The 18,938-nt window shown below is 34.6% G+C and overlaps 1 protein-coding gene and 2 long non-coding RNA genes across 3 annotated transcripts in view; 1 reads left to right on the top strand and 2 right to left on the bottom strand.

Moving 5' to 3' along the window:
• The window catches only part of LOC127724764 (uncharacterized), a 567,962-nt gene that overhangs the window by 45,920 nt on the left and 503,104 nt on the right, over positions 1–18,938 (bottom strand). The gene's annotated exons all lie outside the window — the stretch shown is intronic.
• Positions 1–18,938, top strand: part of LOC127724646 (serine/threonine-protein kinase LATS1-like) — a 135,289-nt gene that overhangs the window by 101,736 nt on the left and 14,615 nt on the right. The gene's annotated exons all lie outside the window — the stretch shown is intronic.
• LOC127724799 (uncharacterized) lies at positions 951–10,173 on the bottom strand. The gene is made up of 2 exons (XR_007992706.1): positions 5,279–10,173; positions 951–3,326 (listed from the first exon to the last, which is right to left on the bottom strand). It is a non-coding gene; the product is annotated as an uncharacterized LOC127724799 (long non-coding RNA).

Raw genomic sequence — 18,938 nt, 5'->3', positions numbered from 1 at the left:
AACCGTTTTCAAACATAACATTTTCCGGTAAACGGTTTCAGTGATCTTGATTTTGCTTTAACATACAAATAGCTATAACAAAAGCAATATTCTTGGCAGATTTTACGACGATCTGAGAAAAAATAAAATATGAAAGACACGGAACTCTGATCTTAGCCCACAAAATGTAACGTTGGACATTATGTTTTTGCGTAAAAATGGGATAATTAAGTGTTATAATTTTTGGTATTTTAATCTTTGGTTCCAATTTATCTTTATTTGCAAGCCTATCAAACTCAAATCAACCAAAAATCACTATATTTTTATCGAGCTGACCAGTCTACGCATTTATATTTATGATAATCTTTAGCAAAAATGGAATTCGTACCTACATCGTGCGCAACGTCAGGACTATTTAGTTCTAGACAGTCTTGGACAAGTCAATGACAATAATTTACAAAACAAAGTCTGTACAAATAGAAATAAATCAAGTGTCAAGTAAATTACTAGTTTGAAGCACTGCAATACTAACTTTTAAAGTTGATTTGTTGGAGTTTCTTTTAATATAATACTTTCATCTATACTATTAAATGAGAAGACCTCATTTTGTTTGTCGCTTCTCTTCCTTCCACAATAAATTAATCATCATGCCTCTGTGTCCTATAGGTACCATGCATAGTCGCATTTGTCATCTATTCTAATGATTATTCAGTTTGGGTTATTTTGGGAGAAAAACGAAAATAAAGGCGTCCAGATATTGTTTCCGTCATCGGACGGACTTTTAAGTCATAGACAAGACTTCCGTTTAGGACTATTTTAAAATTACACATAATTTTCATAAGTACTCGGGGACAGGACAATTATTTTCGCGTTTATCTGCATCTATACTATGATCATACTACTATAAAATATAAAGACTCTCTGTATAATATATCAGTGCCCGATGTGGATGATAAAGTTGGAATTGATAGTAAATAGCAAATACACTTTATTTATGATAAACAATTATGTATGTTCATAGTATACAGAAAACGCGAAAATAATTGAAATTAACAGAAAACAAAAAAATAACAGACTTTGGAAAAAAAGGAAGCGGGCTAGAAAATATTGTCCTGTTGCAGTACCTATGACTTTTGATACCTTTCCTGAAATTCTCCAGTCATAAAATCTTTTACAAAAATTCATCCTACTACAGTTTACACACTTTCAACCACGCTCTAAATGCCCGCGATTTCGCAGGTGTGTTCGAGTTGTTATATTTAAAATTAGGAGTGGTGGTATCCACCATAGAATTAAGTATGAGGATAATAAAACTGCAGGTCACCATGGCATACACACAGCCTTCATGTCAATACCAGAGAACAGTGCAAATGGATTAAATTATGGTTCTTCATTATTAAGTCTCCCAAACGAAGTTTGGGAAGACTTATTGTTTTTGCTCAGTTCTTATTATTAAGTCTCCCAAACGAAGTTTGGGAAGACTTATTGTTTTTGCTCAGTTCTTATTATTATTATTATTCTTCTTCCTCTTCCTCTTCCTCTTCCGCCGCTTTTAAATTTGAACTTGTCCGCACCCGTTCTCCAAAACCGCTTGTCAGATTAACTTAGGGTTTCACAATATGTTAGACTAACATGTCTAGTGGTGCAATCAGGGTTTTGTTTGTGCAATGGGGTTTATAAAGGGGTACTTTGAGGGGCAAAAAGAAAAGAGGGTTTTACTATAGAACCCTATGGGATTTTATTTTTTAAAATTTTCAAATGATTATAAATTGAAAACCGTTTGTGAAAGACACAATCTTTTTAATTGAAAATGTTCTAAATGATAAAACCCATTAAATGAAATACAGGGTTAGTCCCCAGGGGTCATCCCCACCCCCTGCCATTAATGAAAGTTCTAATACCTTGTAAGTGGTCAAGATCCCCACCCCTAAACCATATATATTCTGGTTTGTCATGCTAAGATGGTTTGAATGATATACAGGGTTAGTCCCCAGGGGTCATCCCGACCCCCTGCCATTTGAGAAAGTTCTAATATCTTGAAAATGGTCGAGATCCCCACCCCTAAACCGTATATATTCTGGTTTGTCATGCTAAGATGGTTTGAATGATATACAGGGTTAGTCCCCAGGGGTCATCCCGACCCCCTGCCAATTGAGAAAGTTCTGATATCTTGTAAATGGTCGAGATCCCCACCCCTAAACCATATATATTCTGGTTTGTCATGATAAAGCACATCAAATGAAATACAGGGTTAATCCCTAGGGGTCACCCCCACCCCATGCCATTTAAGAAAGTTCTAATATCTTGTAAGTGGTCAAGATCCCCACCCCTAAACCATATATATTCTGGTTTGTCATGCTAAGATGGTTTGAATGATATACAGGGTTAGTCCCCAGGGGTCATCCCGACCCCCTGCCATTTGAGAAAGTTCTAATATCTTGTAAGTGGTCAAGATCCCCACCCCTAAACCATATATATTCTGGTTTGTCATGCGAAGTTGGTTTGAATGATATACAGGGTTAGTCCCCAGGGGTCACCCCCAGCCCCTTCTATTTAAGAAAGTTCTAATATCTTGTAAGTGGTCAAGATCCCCACCCCTAAACCATATATATTCTGGTTTGTCATACCAAGATGGTTTGAATGATACACAGGGTTAGTCCCCAGGGGTCACCCCCACCCCCTGCTATTTAAGAAAGTTCTAATATCTTGTAAGTGGTCAAGATCCCCACCCCTAAACCATATATATTCTGGTTTGTCATACCAAGATGGTTTGAATGATATATAGGGTTAGTCCCCAGGGGTCATCCCGACCTCCTGCCATTTGAGAAAGTTCTAATATCTAGTAAATGGTCGAGATCCCCACCCCTAAACCATATATATTCTGGTTTGTCATGATAAAGCACATCAAATGAAATACAGGGTTAGTCCCCAGGGGTCACCCCCAGCCCTTTCTATTTAAGAAAGTTCTAATATCTTGTAAGTGGTCAAGATCCCTACCCCTAAACCATATATATTCTGGTTTGTCATGCGAAGATGGTTTGAATGATATACAGGATTAGTCCCCAGGGGTCACCCCCAACCCCTTCTATTTAAGAAAGTTCTAATATCTTGTAAGTGGTCAAGATCCCCACCCCTAAACCATATATATTCTGGTTTGTCATACCAAGATGGTTTGAATGATATACAGGGTTAGTCCCCAGGGGTCACCCCCACCCCCTGCTATTTAAGAAAGTTCTAATATCTTGTAAGTGGTCAAGATCCCCACCCCTAAACCATATATATTCTGGTTTGTCATACCAAGATGGTTTGAATGATATACAGGGTTAGTCCCCAGGGGTCATCCCGACCTCCTTCCATTTGAGAAAGTTCTAATATCTTGTAAATGGTCGAGATTCCCACCCCTAAACCATATATATTCCTGTTCATCATTTCTCAAACATTTGAATGACGTATACGGTCAGTCCCCACTAGGTTCCCCCCACCCCCAATGTTCTAATATCTTGTAAATGGTTGAGATCCCCACCCCTAGACCATATATATTCCTGTTCGTCGTTTCTCGAACATTTGAATGATGTATAGGGTCAGTCCCCAGGGGTTCCCCCCACCCCCAATGTTCTAGTATCTTGTAAATGGTCGAGATCCCCACCCCTAAACCATATATATTCTGGGTTGTCATGCCAAGATGATTTGAATGATATACAGGGTTAGTCCCCAGGCATCACTAATGCATTAAATTTACTGGACCAAACCAATTTTCACTGGACTTTGTCCAATGTCAGGCGACACTGGGAATTACGAATTATGGGAGCTTCGTTTGGGAGACTTCGTAACAGCATCCTGTTACAATCATTTCTTGTTATTATTATTCTTCTTCCTCTTCCTCTTCCTCTTCCTCTTCCGCCGCTTTTAAATTTGAACTTGTCCGCACCCGTTCTCCAAAACCGCTTGTCAGATTAACTTAGGGTTTCACAATATGTTAGACTAACATGTCTAGTGGTGCAATCAGGGTTTTGTTTGTGCAATGGGGTTTATAAAGGGGTACTTTGAGGGGCAAAAAGAAAAGGGGGTTTTACTATAGAACCCTATGGGATTTTATTTTTTTAAATTTTCAAATGATTATAAATTGAAAACCGTTTGTGATAGACACAATCTTTTTAATTGAAAATGTTCTAAATGATAAAACCCATTAAATGAAATACAGGGTTAGTCCCCAGGGGTCATCCCCACCCCCTGCCATTTAAGAAAGTTCTAATACCTTGTAAGTGGTCAAGATCCCCACCCCTAAACCATATATATTCTGGTTTGTCATGCTAAGATGGTTTGAATGATATACAGGGTTAGTCCCCATTGGTCATCCCCACCCCCTGCCATTTGAGAAAGTTTTAATATCTTGAAAATGGTCGAGATCCCCACCCCTAAACCATATATATTCTGGTTTGTCATGCTAACATGGTTTGAATGATATACAGGGTTAGTCCCCAGGGGTCATCCCGACCCCCTGCCATTTGAGAAAGTTCTAATATCTTGTAAATGGTCGAAATCCCCACCCCTAAACCATATATATTCTGGTTTGTCATGATAAAGCACATCAAATGAAATACAGGGTTAGTCCCCAGGGGTCACCCCCACCCCCTGCCATTTAAGAAAGTTCTAATATCTTGTAAGTGGTCAAGATCCCCACCCCTAAACCATATATATTCTGGTTTGTCATGCTAAGATGGTTTGAATGATATACAGGGTTAGTCCCCAGGGGTCATCCCGACCCCCTGCCATTTGAGAAAGTTCTAATATCTTGTAAATGGTCGAGATCCCCACCCCTAAACCATATTTATTCTGGTTTGTCATGCTAAGATGGTTTGAATGATATACAAGGTTAGTCCCCAGGTGTCATCCCGACCCCCTGCCATTTGACAAAGTTTTAATATCTTGTAAATGGTCGAGATCCCCACCCCTAAACCATATATATTCTTGTTTGTCATGATAAAGCACATCAAATGAAATACAGGGTTAGTCCCCAGGGGTCACCCCCACCCCCTGCCATTTAAGAAAGTTCTAATATCTTGTAAGTGGTCAAGATCCCCACCCCTAAACCATATATATTCTGGTTTGTCATGCGAAGATGGTTTGAATGATATACAGGATTAGTCCCCAGGGGTCACCCCCAGCCCCTTCTATTTAAGAAAGTTCTAGTATCTTGTAAGTGGTCAAGATCCCCACCCCTAAACCATATATATTCTGGTTTGTCATATCAAGATGGTTTGAATGATATACAGGGTTAGTCCCCAGGGGTCATCACGACCTCCTGCCATTTGAGAAAGTTCTAATATCTTGTAAATGGTCGAGATCCCCACCACTAAACCATATATATTCCTGTTCATCATGTCTCGAACATTTGAATGACGTATACGGTCAGTCCCCACTGGGTTTCCCCCCACCCCCAATGTTCTAGTATCTTGTAAATGGTCGAGATCCCCACCCCTAAACCATATATATTCTGGTTTGTCATGCCAAGATGATTTGAATGATATACAGGGTTAGTCCCCAGGCATCACTTATGCATTAACTTTACTGGACCAAACCAATTTTCACTGGACTTTGTCAAATGTCAGGCGACACTGGGAATTACGAATTATGGGAGCTTCGTTTGGGAGACTTCGTAACAGCATCCTGTTACAATCATTTCTTGTTTAATTTTGGCTTTCACCCAGAGGAGTGAAACATATCAGATCATGCAAGATTTCAGCATCACTTCATCAATTTCAAATATGGAAAAAGATCAATTTGTTGAAGTTTTTATATCAACTGTATTCTTTTGCATGCTAGGAAATTAAAGCAAGTTTTCACTTATGTCCAATATTAATAATTTTGTATTGAATAAAAACTGAAATTAAAAAAAACAAAATCACTAAATGAGTATTTAATAAATGTCGAATAAGTACGAAATAAACCCCTGGGAATAATAAGTTCATTATGAGGATAAATATGTATACATGTATTCCAACCAAATAAAGACCATTTCCAAATTTGTTTATTATCTATACATGTAGATTGTATAATTATTTCTTCTGTATTCTACTGCTTATTTATTTAATCCTATTTGACAAATTTCAAATGTTCAGGTGATGCGACCGATCTATAATATAAGACAAATCTGCATGTTGTATCAAAATGTTGTCCCTCCTCTGCCTCTTTCCATTACTAAACGAGAAAACGTAACGAAGAAATCTGAAAAATGATAGAAAGTACCAGAAGTAACCAAATTTTGGTTAAATAATACATTTATGTCAGATTCCCTCTCTCTGTCGTATGCCCATTGTCCTTGACCTCATTTTCATGGTTCAGTGACTGCTTGAAAAAAAATTACAATTTTTTGTCATGTGAATTTCTCACTTATTATGAGTAATAGGATAACTGTATTTGGTATATGGGTTCCTTGCAACGTCTACATGTCCGTCAGACAGGGATCACCTGACCTCGACCTCAATTCATGGATCAGTGATCAAGGTTAAAATTACGTGATTAGGTCCGTTTCTCAGATACTACAAGTAGCAGGTCAACTATATGTGGTGTATGGAATGATTGTAAGGGGTACATGTCTGACTGGTAGGTTTCATCTGACCTTGACCTCATTTTCATGGTTCATTGGTCATTGTTAATTTTTTGTGTTTTGGTCTGTTTTTCAAGTACTGTAAGCAATAGGTCAACTATATTTGGTGTATGGAATGATTGTAAGGTGTACATGTCTGTCTAGCTGGTGTCATCTGACCTTGACCTCATTTTAATGGTTCATTGGCAGGGCTTCCAAAATTATTTTTAGCCACCCGGACATTTTATATATTATCCCGATTTTAATCCCTTAAGACTAAATAAACAAAAGGCAATTATGGTAATCAGTTGCCGAGTTGGCCATCCCATACCCAATGATTGATATTTAAAAAAAAACGATATTAAACTTTCTTTGATTCAAATTCGAAGTTCTGACGTAAACTGTTAAATTGGCAGTGCATCGTTCGAAGTGTGCAACATCAGCGTACTTATATCTGCCTTAGACACTTTATTTGTGCAAAATAACGTTGTCAAAAACTGTACTTTCGTTTTTTTGCGGTCGTATATTGGTATGACGTTGGCGTCGTCATTGTCCGAAGACACATTGGTTTTTCGCACTCTAACTTTAGTTTAAGTAAATGGATCTCTTTGAAATTTTACCATAAGGTTCAATTCCACAAAAGGAAGGTGGGGATTGATTTTGGGGGTTATGGTACCATCAGTTAAGGAATTAGGGGCCAAAAAGGGGCCACAAATAAGCATTTTCTAGTTTCCAGACAATAACTGTGCAACGGTGTATGGATCTCTCTGAAATTATACTACAAGTTTCCATAGCACAAAGGGATGGTTAGGATTTGCTTTGGGGGGTTATGGCTTAAACCGTTTAGGAATTAGGGGCAAAAAAGGGGAAAAACAAGGTTGTCCTGGATAATGGACAAATACTTTAGTACAAAAACATAATTTAAAGCAGTGTAAGGGAGATAAATCAAGTAAAAAGTAATGGTGAATGAACAATTAAGATAATTTAAAACAGTGTAAGGGAGGTAATCCAAATACAACGTTTTGGTTACTTCCCTTACACTGCTTTTAAATTATGTTTAAAGAAATTCATATTTATAAAGGAAGACCAGTAAAAATATCTGAAAATGTTGCATCTTTTTTTTTACAAAAAAATCCATATGAAAGATTTGACACTATATTTTAAATTCTATTATAAAATAGATTAAGTTAGCACTATGGTAAATTTAAATGGGTAATTATGGTTGCGAACTCCATTGGAAATTTGATTGAGATTATGACCATATCTTGAGGGAAAGAATTTTTTTTGGGAAAAAAGGGGGGGGGGGGGTGTAAAAAGAAATTGTGGGGGGTCAATTTTTTCTCATTACAGACTTCAGAAATTAAAAAGAATTATTATTCAAATATTTTTTTTTTTCAAATTTCAAATATTGAAAAATTTCAAGAAGTAATCTTTAATTGCACAGTATGGCGCATTAGATTTGTAAAATCTTTGACCACATTTATTTATTTGTTATGCCGTATCTAACCGTGTATTTAGATTTTTAATTTTGGGTCCAGTTTTCAAATTGGTCTACATTAAGGTCCAAAGGGTCCAAAATTAAACTTTGTTTGATTTTCACAAAAATTGAATATATGGGGTTCTTTGATATGCTGAATCTAAACATGTATTTAGATTTTTGATTTTTGGCCCAGTTTTCAAGTTGGTCCTATTGGGGTCCAAAATTAAACTTTGTTTGATTTCAACAAAAATTGAATATATGGGGTTTTTTGATATGCTGAATCTAACCATGTACTTAGATTTTTTATTTGTGGACCCCGCTATCAAATTGCTTCATATTGAGATCAAAAGGGTCCAAAAGTAAACTTTGTTTGATTTTAACAAAAATTGAATATATGGGGTTCTTTGATATGCTGAATCTAAACATGTATTTAGATTTTTGATTTTTGGCCCAGTTTTCAAGTTGGTCCAAATTGGGGTCCAAAATTAAACTTTGTTTGATTTCAACAAAATTGAATATATGGGGTTCTTTGATATGCTGAATCTAACCATGTATTTAGATTTTTAATTTGTGGACCCCGCTATCAAATTGGTTCATATTGAGGTCAAAAGGGTCCAAAATTAAACTTCGTTTGATTTCATCAAAAATTGAATAATTGGGGTTCTTTGATATGCCAAATCTAACCGTGTATTTAGATTTTTAATTTTGGGTCCTGTTTTTTAAATTGGTCTACATTAAGGTCCAAAGGGTCCAAAATTAAACTTAGTTTGATTTTAACAAAAATTCAATTCTTGGGGTTCTTTGATATGCTGAATCTAAACATGTGTTTAGATTTTTGATAATGGGGCCCAGTTTTCAAGTTGGTCCAAGTTGGGGTCCAAAATTAAACTTTTTTTGATTTCAACAAAAATTGAATATATGGGGTTCTTTGATATGCTGAATCTAACCATGTATTTAGATTTTTTATTTGTGGACCCCGCTATCAAATTAGTTCATATTGAGGTCAAAAGGGTCCAAAATTAAACTTTGTTTAATTTTAACAAAAATTATATATGGGGTTCTTTGATATGCTGAATCTAACCATGTATTTAGATTTTTTATTTGTGGACCCCGCTATCAAATTGGTTCATATTGAGGTCAAAAGGGTCCAAAATTAAACTTTGTTTGATTTCATCAAAAATTGAATTATTGGGGTTCTTTGATATTCCAAATCTAACCGTGTATTTAGATTTTTAATTTTGGGTCCCGTTTTTATACGACCGCAAAAAAATTTTGTGGTCGTATATTGGTATGACGTTGGCGTCGTCGTCATTGTCGTCGTCGTCCGGCGTCGTTGTCCGAAGACACATTGGTTTTCGCACTCTAACTTTAGTTTAAGTGAATGGATCTTTTTGAAATTTGACCATAAGGTTAAATACCACAAAAGGAAGGTTGGGATTGATTTTGGGGGTTATGGTACCAACAGTTAAGGAATTAGGGGCCAAAAAGGGGCCAAAAATAAGCATTTTCTAGTTTCCAGACAATAACTGTGGAACGGTGTATGGATCTCTCTGAAATTATACTACAAGTTTCCATACCACAAAGGGATGGTTAGGATTTGCTTTGGGGGGTTATGGCTCAAACCGTTTAGGAATTAGGGGCAAAAAAGGGGGAAAAACAAGGTTGTCCTGGTTAATGGACAAATACTTTAGTACAAAACATAATTTAAAGCAGTGTAAGGGAGATAAATCAAATACATCATTGAAATTATCTCCCTTACATTGCTTTTAAATTATGTATAAAGTAATGGTTAATGAACAATAAAGATAATTTAAAACAGTGTAAGGGAGGTAATCCAAATACAACGTTTTGGTTACTTCCCTTACACTGCTTTTAAATTATGTTTAAAGAAATACATATTTATAAAGGAAGACCAGTAAAAATATCTGCAAATGTTGCATCTTTTTTTTTTACAAAAAAATCCATATGAAAGATTTGACACTATATTTTAAATTCTATTATAAAATAGATTAAGTTAGCACTATGGTAAATTTAAATGGGTAATTATGGTTGCCAACTCCATTGGAAATTTGAATTGAGATTATGACCATATCTTGAGGGAAAGAATTTTTTTGGGGAAAAAATGGGGGGGGGGGGGGGATAAAAAGAAATTGTAGGGGGTCAATTTTTTCTCATTTCAGATTTCAGAAATTAAAAAGAATTATTCTTCAAATATTATTTTTTTTTTCAAATTTCAAATATTGAAAAATTTCAAGAAGTAATCTTTAATTGCACAGTATGGCGCATTAGATTTGTAAAATCTTTGATCACATTTATTTATTTGTTATGCCGAATCTAACAGTGTATTTAGATTTTTAATTTTGGGTCCAGTTTTCAAATTGGTCTACATTAAAGTCCAAAGGGTCCAAAATTAAACTTTGTTTGATTTTAGCAAAAATTGAATATATGAGGTTCTTTGATATGCTGAATCTAAACATGTATTTAGATTTTTGATTTTTGGCCCAGTTTTCAAGTTGGTCCAAATTGGGGTCCAAAATTAAACTTTGTTTGATTTCAACAAAAATTGAATATATGGGGTTCTTTGATATGCTGAATCTAACCATGTATTTAGATTTTTTATTTGTGGACCCCGTTATCAAATTGGTTCATATTGAGGTCAAAAGGGTCCAAAATTAAACTTTGTTTGATTTCATCTAAAATTGAATTATTGGGGTTCTTTGATATTCCAAATCTAACCGTGTATTTAGATTTTTAATTTTGGGTCCTGTTTTTTAAATTGGTCTACATTAAGGTCCAAAGGGTCCAAAATTAAACTTAGTTTGATTTTTTACAAAAATTGAATTCTTGGGGTTCTTTGATATGCTGAATCTAAACATGTGTTTAGATTTTTGATTATGGGCCCAGTTTTCAAGTTGGTCCAAGATAGGGTCCAGTATTTAAACTTTGTTTGATTTCAACAAAAATTGAATATATGGGGTTCTTTGATATGCTGAATCTTAAAATGTATTTAGATTTTTGATTATGGGCCCAGTTTTCAAGTTGGTCCAAATTGGGGTCCAAAATTAAACTTTGTTTGATTTCAACAAAAATTGAATATATGAGGTTCTTTGATATGCTGAATCTAACCATGTATTTAGATTTTTTATTTGTGGGCCCCGCTATCAAATTGGTTCATATTGAGGTCAAAAGGGTCTAAAATTAAACTTTGTTTGATTTCATCAAAAATTGAATTATTGGGGTTCTTTGATATGCATAATCTAACCGTGTTTTTAGATTTTTATACGACCGCAAAAAAATTTTTGTGGTCGTATATTGGTATGACGTTGGCGTCGTCGTCGTCGTCCGGCGTCGTCGTCCGAATATGCATTAGTTTTCGCACTCTAACTTTAGTTTAAGTGAATGGATCTCTATGAAATTTTACCATAAGGTTCAATACAACAAAAGGAAGGTGGGGATTGATTTTGGGGGTTATGGTACCAACAGTTAAGGAAAAAGGGGCCAAAAATAAGCATTTTCTAGTTTACAGACAATAACTGTGGAACGGTGTATGGATCTCTCTGAAATTGTACTACAAGTTTCCATACCACAAAGGGATGGTTAGGATTTGCTTTGGGGGGTTATGGCTCAAACCGTTTAAGAATTAGGGGCAAAAAGGGGAAGAACAAGGTTGTCCTGGTTAATGGACAAATACTTTAGTACAAAACATAATTTAAAGCAGTGTAAGGGAGATAAATCAAATACATCATTGAAATTATCTCCCTTACACTGCTTTTAAATTATGTATAAAGTAATGGTTAATAAACAATTAAGATAATTTAAAACAGTGTAAGAGAGGTAATCCAAATACAACGTTTTGGTTACTTCCCTTACACTGCTTTTAAATTATGTTTAAAGAAATGCATATTTATAAAGGAAGACCAGTAAAAATATCTGCAAATGTTGCATCTTTTTTTTTTACAAAAAAATCCATATGAAAGATTTGACACTATATTTTAAATTCTATTATAAAATAGATTAAGTTAGCACTATGGTAAATTTAAATGGGTAATTATGGTTTGGGGGGAAAAAAGGGGGGGGGGTAAAAAGAAATTGTGGGGGGTCAATTTTTTCTCATTTCAGATTTCAGAAATTAAAAAGAATTATTCTTCAAATATTATTTTTTTTTCAAATTTCAAATATTGAAAAATTTCAAGAAGTAATCTTTAATTGCACAGTATGGCGCATTAGATTTGTAAAATCTTTGATCACATTTATTTATTTGTTATGCCGAATCTAACAGTGTATTTAGATTTCTAATTTTGGGTCCAGTTTTCAAATTGGTCTACATTAAGGTCCAAAGGGTCCAAAATTAAACTTTGTTTGATTTTAGCAAAAATTGAATATACGAGGGTCTTTGATATGCTGAATCTAAACATGTATTTAGATTTTTGATTTTTGGCCCAGTTTTCAAGTTGGTCCAAATTGGGGTCCAAAATTAAACTTTGTTTGATTTCAACAAAAATTGAATATATGGGGTTCTTTGATATGCTGAATCTAACCATGTATTTAGATTTTTTATTTATGGACCCCGTTATCAAATTGGTTCATATTGAGGTCAAAAGGGTCCAAAATTAAACTTTGTTTGATTTCATCAAAAATTGAATTATTGGGGTTCTTTGATATTCCAAATCTAACCGTGTATTTAGATTTTTAATTTTGGGTCCTGTTTTTTAAATTGGTCTACATTAAGGTCCAAAGGGTCCAAAATTAAACTTAGTTTGATTTTAACAAAAATTGAATTCTTGGGGTTCTTTGATATGCCGAATCTAAACATATGTGTTTAGATTTTTGATTATGGGCCCAGTTTTCAAGTTGGTCCAAGTTGGGGCCCCAAATTAAACTTTGTTAGATTTCAACAAAAATTGAATATATGGGGTTCTTTGATATGCTGAATCTAAACATGTATTTAGATTTTTGATTATGGGCCCAGTTTTCAAGTTGGTCCAAATTGGGGTCCAAAATTAAACTTTGTTTGAATTCAACAAAAATTGAATATATGAGGTTCTTTGATATGCTGAATCTAACCATGTATTTAGATTTTTTATTTGTGGGCCCCGCTATCAAATTGGTTCATATTGAGGTCAAAAGGGTCCAAAATTTAACTTTGTTTGATTTCATCAAAAATTGAATTATTGGGGTTCTTTGATATGCCAAATCTGACCATTTTTTTAGATTTTTAATTTGGGTCCCTTTTTTTAAATTGGTCTTCATTGAGGTCCAAAGGGTCCAAAATTAAACTTAGTTTGATTTTAGCAAAAATTGAATTCTTGGGGTTCTTTGATATGCTGAATCTAAACATGTGTTTAGATTTTTGATTATGGGCCCAGTTTTCAAGTTTGTCCAAGTTGGGGTCCAAAATTAAACTTTGTTTGATTTTAACAAAAATTGAATATATGAGGTTCTTTGATATGCTGAATCTAACCATGTATTTTGATTTTGGACATTGGACCATAATAGGTAAATTAAAAAAAATCAAGTTCTTAGACCACATTCTTTCTGTGTCAGAAACCTATGCTGTGTCAAATATTTAATAACAATCCAAATTCAGAGCTGTATCAAGCTTGAATGTTATGTCCATACTTGCCCCAACTGTTCAGGGTTCGACCTCTGCGGTCGTATCAAGCTGCGCCCCAGCGAAGCATTTTATTAAATCTGAAACCGGATGTTATCTTGAGAATGATAAAACATGGACCAGAGACGGATACGTAAATTCCGTGTACGTTTGCAAAACATGAATGAGTGAAAGTAGCTCATTCTACGTTATTTCTTTAAGGAAATATTCGAAATAAACGTGAGATAAGGGTATCAATGACAATTTAAGCATTTTTTAAAGAAATTAGGATGCATAATTAAATTTCACACCTGCGCACATGCACATGCACACACGTGTACTAGTTCAAACAGAGACATGTCTCTGGTTCAAACAACGTGGTTATGACGATTTTTCATTTTCACATCAAATCTTATTTGTAAATGTATTTCTGATAATTTAAATCTTTTTGACTAAATTAATTAGATGCAAACCAGTGAAATGTAAGAAAATAACTTTGAATAGACCGATCAATGTCTGGTTCAAAATAGTTTACCTGTCACCTGAACAGGTAAATTTCAGCTGTTCCACAACTAATTAGCCTTGATAAAAATGAGAAGGTATTAAAGTAGGGGTTGTTTTGATAGTACTTAATGATCATGTCACTTTTATGACTGGAAATGTGTGGCTGTTAAAGGCAAAAGGTTGGGTCAAAAAGATAGCGAATTATGATAAAATGACCGTCTCTTAAGAAAGCCTTGAAATCTAAAAAGTAGATGAACGTTTCGTGCTTTGCCCAGCCAGACTTTTACCAGACATTATACAAATGTCCGGAATATATGACCGTTTTGGAAGCCTTGTTCATTGGTCAATGTTAAGTTTTTATACGACCGCAAACAAATTTTGTGGTCGTTTATTGGTATGACGTTGGCGTAGTCGTCGTCGTCGTCCGAAGACACATTGGTTTTCGCACTCTAACTTTAGTTTAAGTGAATGGATCTCTATGAAATTTTACCATAAGGTTCAATACCAGAAAAGGAAGGTTGGGATTGATTTTGGGGGTTATGGTACCAACAGTTAAGGAATTAGGGGCCAAAAAGGGGCCAAATAAGCATTTTTGTAACTTCCAGACATAACTTGTGTGTTAGTGTATGGATCTCTCTGACATTGTACCACAAGGTTCCATATCACAAAGTGAATGCTGGGATTGATTTTGGGGGTAATTGCTTCAAATTTTAGGAATTAGAGACCAAAAAAGGGGCAAAAAACAAGCATTTTTCTAGTTTCATGATAATAACTTGTGTGTAAGTGTATGGATCTTTATGAAATTGCACTACAAGGTTCCATATCATAAAAGGAAAGCTGGGTTTGAGTTTGGGGGTAATTGCCCAAGGGTCCGGAAACGGTCATATTTGCCAGTCATGTCCTAAGATGAAACTATTTGTCCTAAACAAGTAATTGGGATTTAGGACAAATTTTATTTTTTTACAGAAGTAATTTCGGTCATTTCATTGACTCAATGTTTGAAATCGGATTTCTTAATCGGCATTTTGCACTTGTTATCACTTGTTTTGTTTATAATCCCTTTCCTGTAATAAAACTGCCACTACAGTAGTTTGATAATCCTGAGGGCCCTCCTAATATCTATATCAATGCCTCCGGGAAACATTGGCTAATGATCGCTAATCACTTTTAACCTGTGGTTTTAATTCACACCTGACAGTGATCACAAAGCTCAGAATAATATCTTTAAAACATTAAAGTTCCCTGACAAGTGTATTCATTATTTATTTACTTTTCATCAAAGACAGTCATCAATTCTGATTTAAAAATTAAATCTAAATTTACGTAGAAAAAATTATTTTTTCATGAGTAACACATGTGCTTTATTTACTATGTAATACGCATGCGTGAAATTGTCTTCACTAGATTTAATATTTAATCGTAAAATGCAAATTGATTTCATGCTAAATTAAACGAGTGCAACTATTATCTGTTATATTCAAACACTATTAAAGGTAATAAAATAAAAAAAGCCATAAAAAGCCGGTGACTTCCTGTCAATTTGATAAACAAAACAAATCACGGAAATGAATCCGGAATTATTCGTACTTTAAAATATGGCAGTGTCTGCGCGTACCCGCATGCGGGTACGAATAGTCAAATTGCCATTCATAGGCTACGCGTACCCACATCCGGTTTTATAATAAAATGCCATCGGATCAGGAATGAAACGTGAAATATATACGGAAATTATCGATAATATGGGGATTTCGTGTAGAACGAGTGAAGAGTATGAAAAATAATATTTTCAAATTGTATTTATTAGATAATGATACATAATAAACTTGCAAATTAAATGCACATAGTTGGAAAATGAAACTGTACAGTCCCTGTAAAAGAAGAACATGATAAAAATTAATACTGTTATAAAATGTAAATGCAAATTTAAAGAATAAGATTTTACTGATTTTGAAAAATACCCATATGAGATTTAAAAATAATCTTTTAGTAAAATGTAAAACAGAAACTGAAACTTTATAAATATCTTAAACGACTAAAATTAAAGCTTGGGTGTCTATATAAAAATTAAAGAAGCAAGTAATAATGTCAAATTAAACCAATTAATATAAAAGATTCATGTAGCTAATTAAGATTTGGAACAAATTTTACGTATCCACTATGATTGTTTATGTTTTGGCACATATTTCAACCCTGCACATTTCAAATGTTGCCAGTCCAAACAACAATCACAGGCCAAAGAGTCCTGATCGTGTAGTTTTTTTTTTGACATTTGATACATATCCATTCGCATGATTCTCTTCTTTCGTTGATCCGAATTTTAAGTTGCTTCCATGCTTCAAAGGTAAAATATTTTTTGATGCGCTGAAGGTTTACATTTTTCGTCAAATATTTTGTTATTTATTAACGAAGCATCTAGAAGATTATTGGCATTGGCCTTTGTTTTATCAGAAATAATTTTTGTGTTTCCAGTTCTTCTTTTCTCTGTAGCTGCAATTGACTCCGAGTTTCTTTTATACAATTGTATAAAATTAATCGACTGATAGGTCTGAACAAATTGTTCCAATTCATGATAACTTTGAAATGTCTTCCCCACATGTATATCACTCTATTCCATTTTAAGAATATTTATTAACTGAGAACAACTGTTCACTTACCTATATATAAATATTTATAAAAATTCTGAGTAGTTTTAATCAATTTATTCACTAATTGCAACAAATTCCGTATATATTTCACGTTTCATTCCCGATCCGATGGCATTTTATTATAAAACAGGATGTGGGTACGCGTAGCCTATGAATGGTAATTTGACTATTCGTACCCGCATGCGAGTACGCGCAGACACTGCCTTAAAATATCGCAAACTTCCGGTTTTAACTTTTGTCAAATCGAAGAAACATAAGCAATGTCTGAGAAATTAACCATTTTGAGTCATTAAAATCATTTCAATTTTAGACTGTTGCCTTCACTAAACTGTCCTTCATGGTAATGGTAAGACATTTACTTAGTAAATGCGATGAAACAGCAATACAAGTTCGTCATGTTCGTTGATGCTATGAATATAGTCAAGTTGATATCGACAATTTGAAAAGGGGCACCAACTTTTCAAACATCTCAAAATGACCGAAATTGTCTGGAAAAATTTCCGGATCCGTGTAATTGCCCAAAACGTTAAGGAATTTGGGGCCTAAAAACTAGCATTTTTATACACCCGTCAAATTTTTGACGGGACTTATTATGGTATACAAATGTCCGGCGTCCGTCCGTCTGTCCGTCCGTCTGTCCGTCCGTCTGTCTGTCCGGCGTAAACATGTCACACCGTAACTTGAGAATGACTTATCCAAATTTCATGAAACTTAACATAGTTGTTTCTTATGATGGTCAAACGATCTGTATACTTTTTGGTGAAAATAAGATTAAAACTTTTTGAGTTACGGGCAGGGCTTCCAAAATTGTTTTTAGCCAGACGGACATTTTATATATTATCCCGATTTTCATCCCTTAAGACTAAATAAACAAAAGGCAATTATGGTAATCAGTTGCCGAGTTGGCCATCCCAATGATTGACATTAAAAAAAAAACGATATCAAACTTTCTTTGATTCAAATTCGAAGTTCCGACGTAAACTGTTAAATTGGCAGTGCATCATTCGAAATGTGCAACATCAGCGTAGTTATATCTGCCTTAGACTCTTTATTTGTGCAAAATAACGTTGTCAAAAACTTCTACTTTCGTTTTTAAATCCCGGATGTTATCTTGACAATGGTAAAACATGGACCAGAGACGGATACGTAAATTCCGTGTACGTTTACAAAGCATGAATGAGTGGAAGTGGCTCTTTCTACGTTATTTCTCCAAGAAAATATTCGAAATAAACGTGAGATAAAGGTATCAATGACAATTTAGGCATTTTTTGAAGAAATTAGGATGCATAATTAAATTTCACACCTGCGCACATGCGCACACGTGTACTAGTTCAAACAGAGACATGTCTCTGGTTCAATCAACGTGGTTATGACGATTTTTCATTTTCACCTTTTTAATTTTTCATCAAATCATATTTGTAAACGTATTTCTGATACTAAAATCTTTTTGACTAAATTAATTGGTGCAAACCGCTGATCACCGCTGAAATGTAAGAAAATAACTTTGAATAGACCAATCAATGTCCGGTTCAAAATAGTTTACCTGTCACCTGAACAGGTAAATTTCAGCTGTTCGACAACTAATTAGCCTTGATTAAAATGAGAAGGTATTAAAGTAGGGGTTGTTTTGATAGTACTTAATGATCATGTCACTTTTATGACCGGAAATGTGTGGGTGTTAGAGGCAAAAGGTTGGGTCAAAAAGATCGCGAATTATTTTAAAATGACCGTCTCTTAAGAAAGCCTTGAAAACTAAAAAGTAGATGACCGTTTCATGCTTTGCCCAGCCAGACTTTAACCGGACATTATACAAATGTCCGGAATATATGACCGTTTTGGAAGCCTTGGTTACGGGACTTAGTAACTAAAACATGTGTGTGTTTTTTTTCACATGTCGCGCCGTATCTCAATACAATTTATGATTATTGCTTAAAACTTTACACACTTCTTAGTTATATTAACCTTAAGATCTGTATACTTTTTGGTGATGATTCAAAATTTTATTTTAGAGATATTGAGTATTTTTTATGCCCCCGCCGTAGCGGAGGGGGCATTAAGTTTTACCCTTGTCCGTCTGTACGTAGGTACGTACGTACGTACGTCCGTCCGTACGTCCCGAAATTGGTTTCCGTTCTCTAACTTAAGTTTGCCTCA

Source organism: Mytilus californianus, unplaced genomic scaffold (genome assembly GCF_021869535.1).
Source record: "Mytilus californianus isolate M0D057914Y unplaced genomic scaffold, xbMytCali1.0.p SCAF_14, whole genome shotgun sequence".
In the NCBI taxonomy this organism is placed as follows: domain Eukaryota; kingdom Metazoa; phylum Mollusca; class Bivalvia; order Mytilida; family Mytilidae; genus Mytilus; species Mytilus californianus.
Note: the sequence above shows the minus strand (reverse complement) of the source record. Positions and strands in the feature narration are given on the sequence as shown.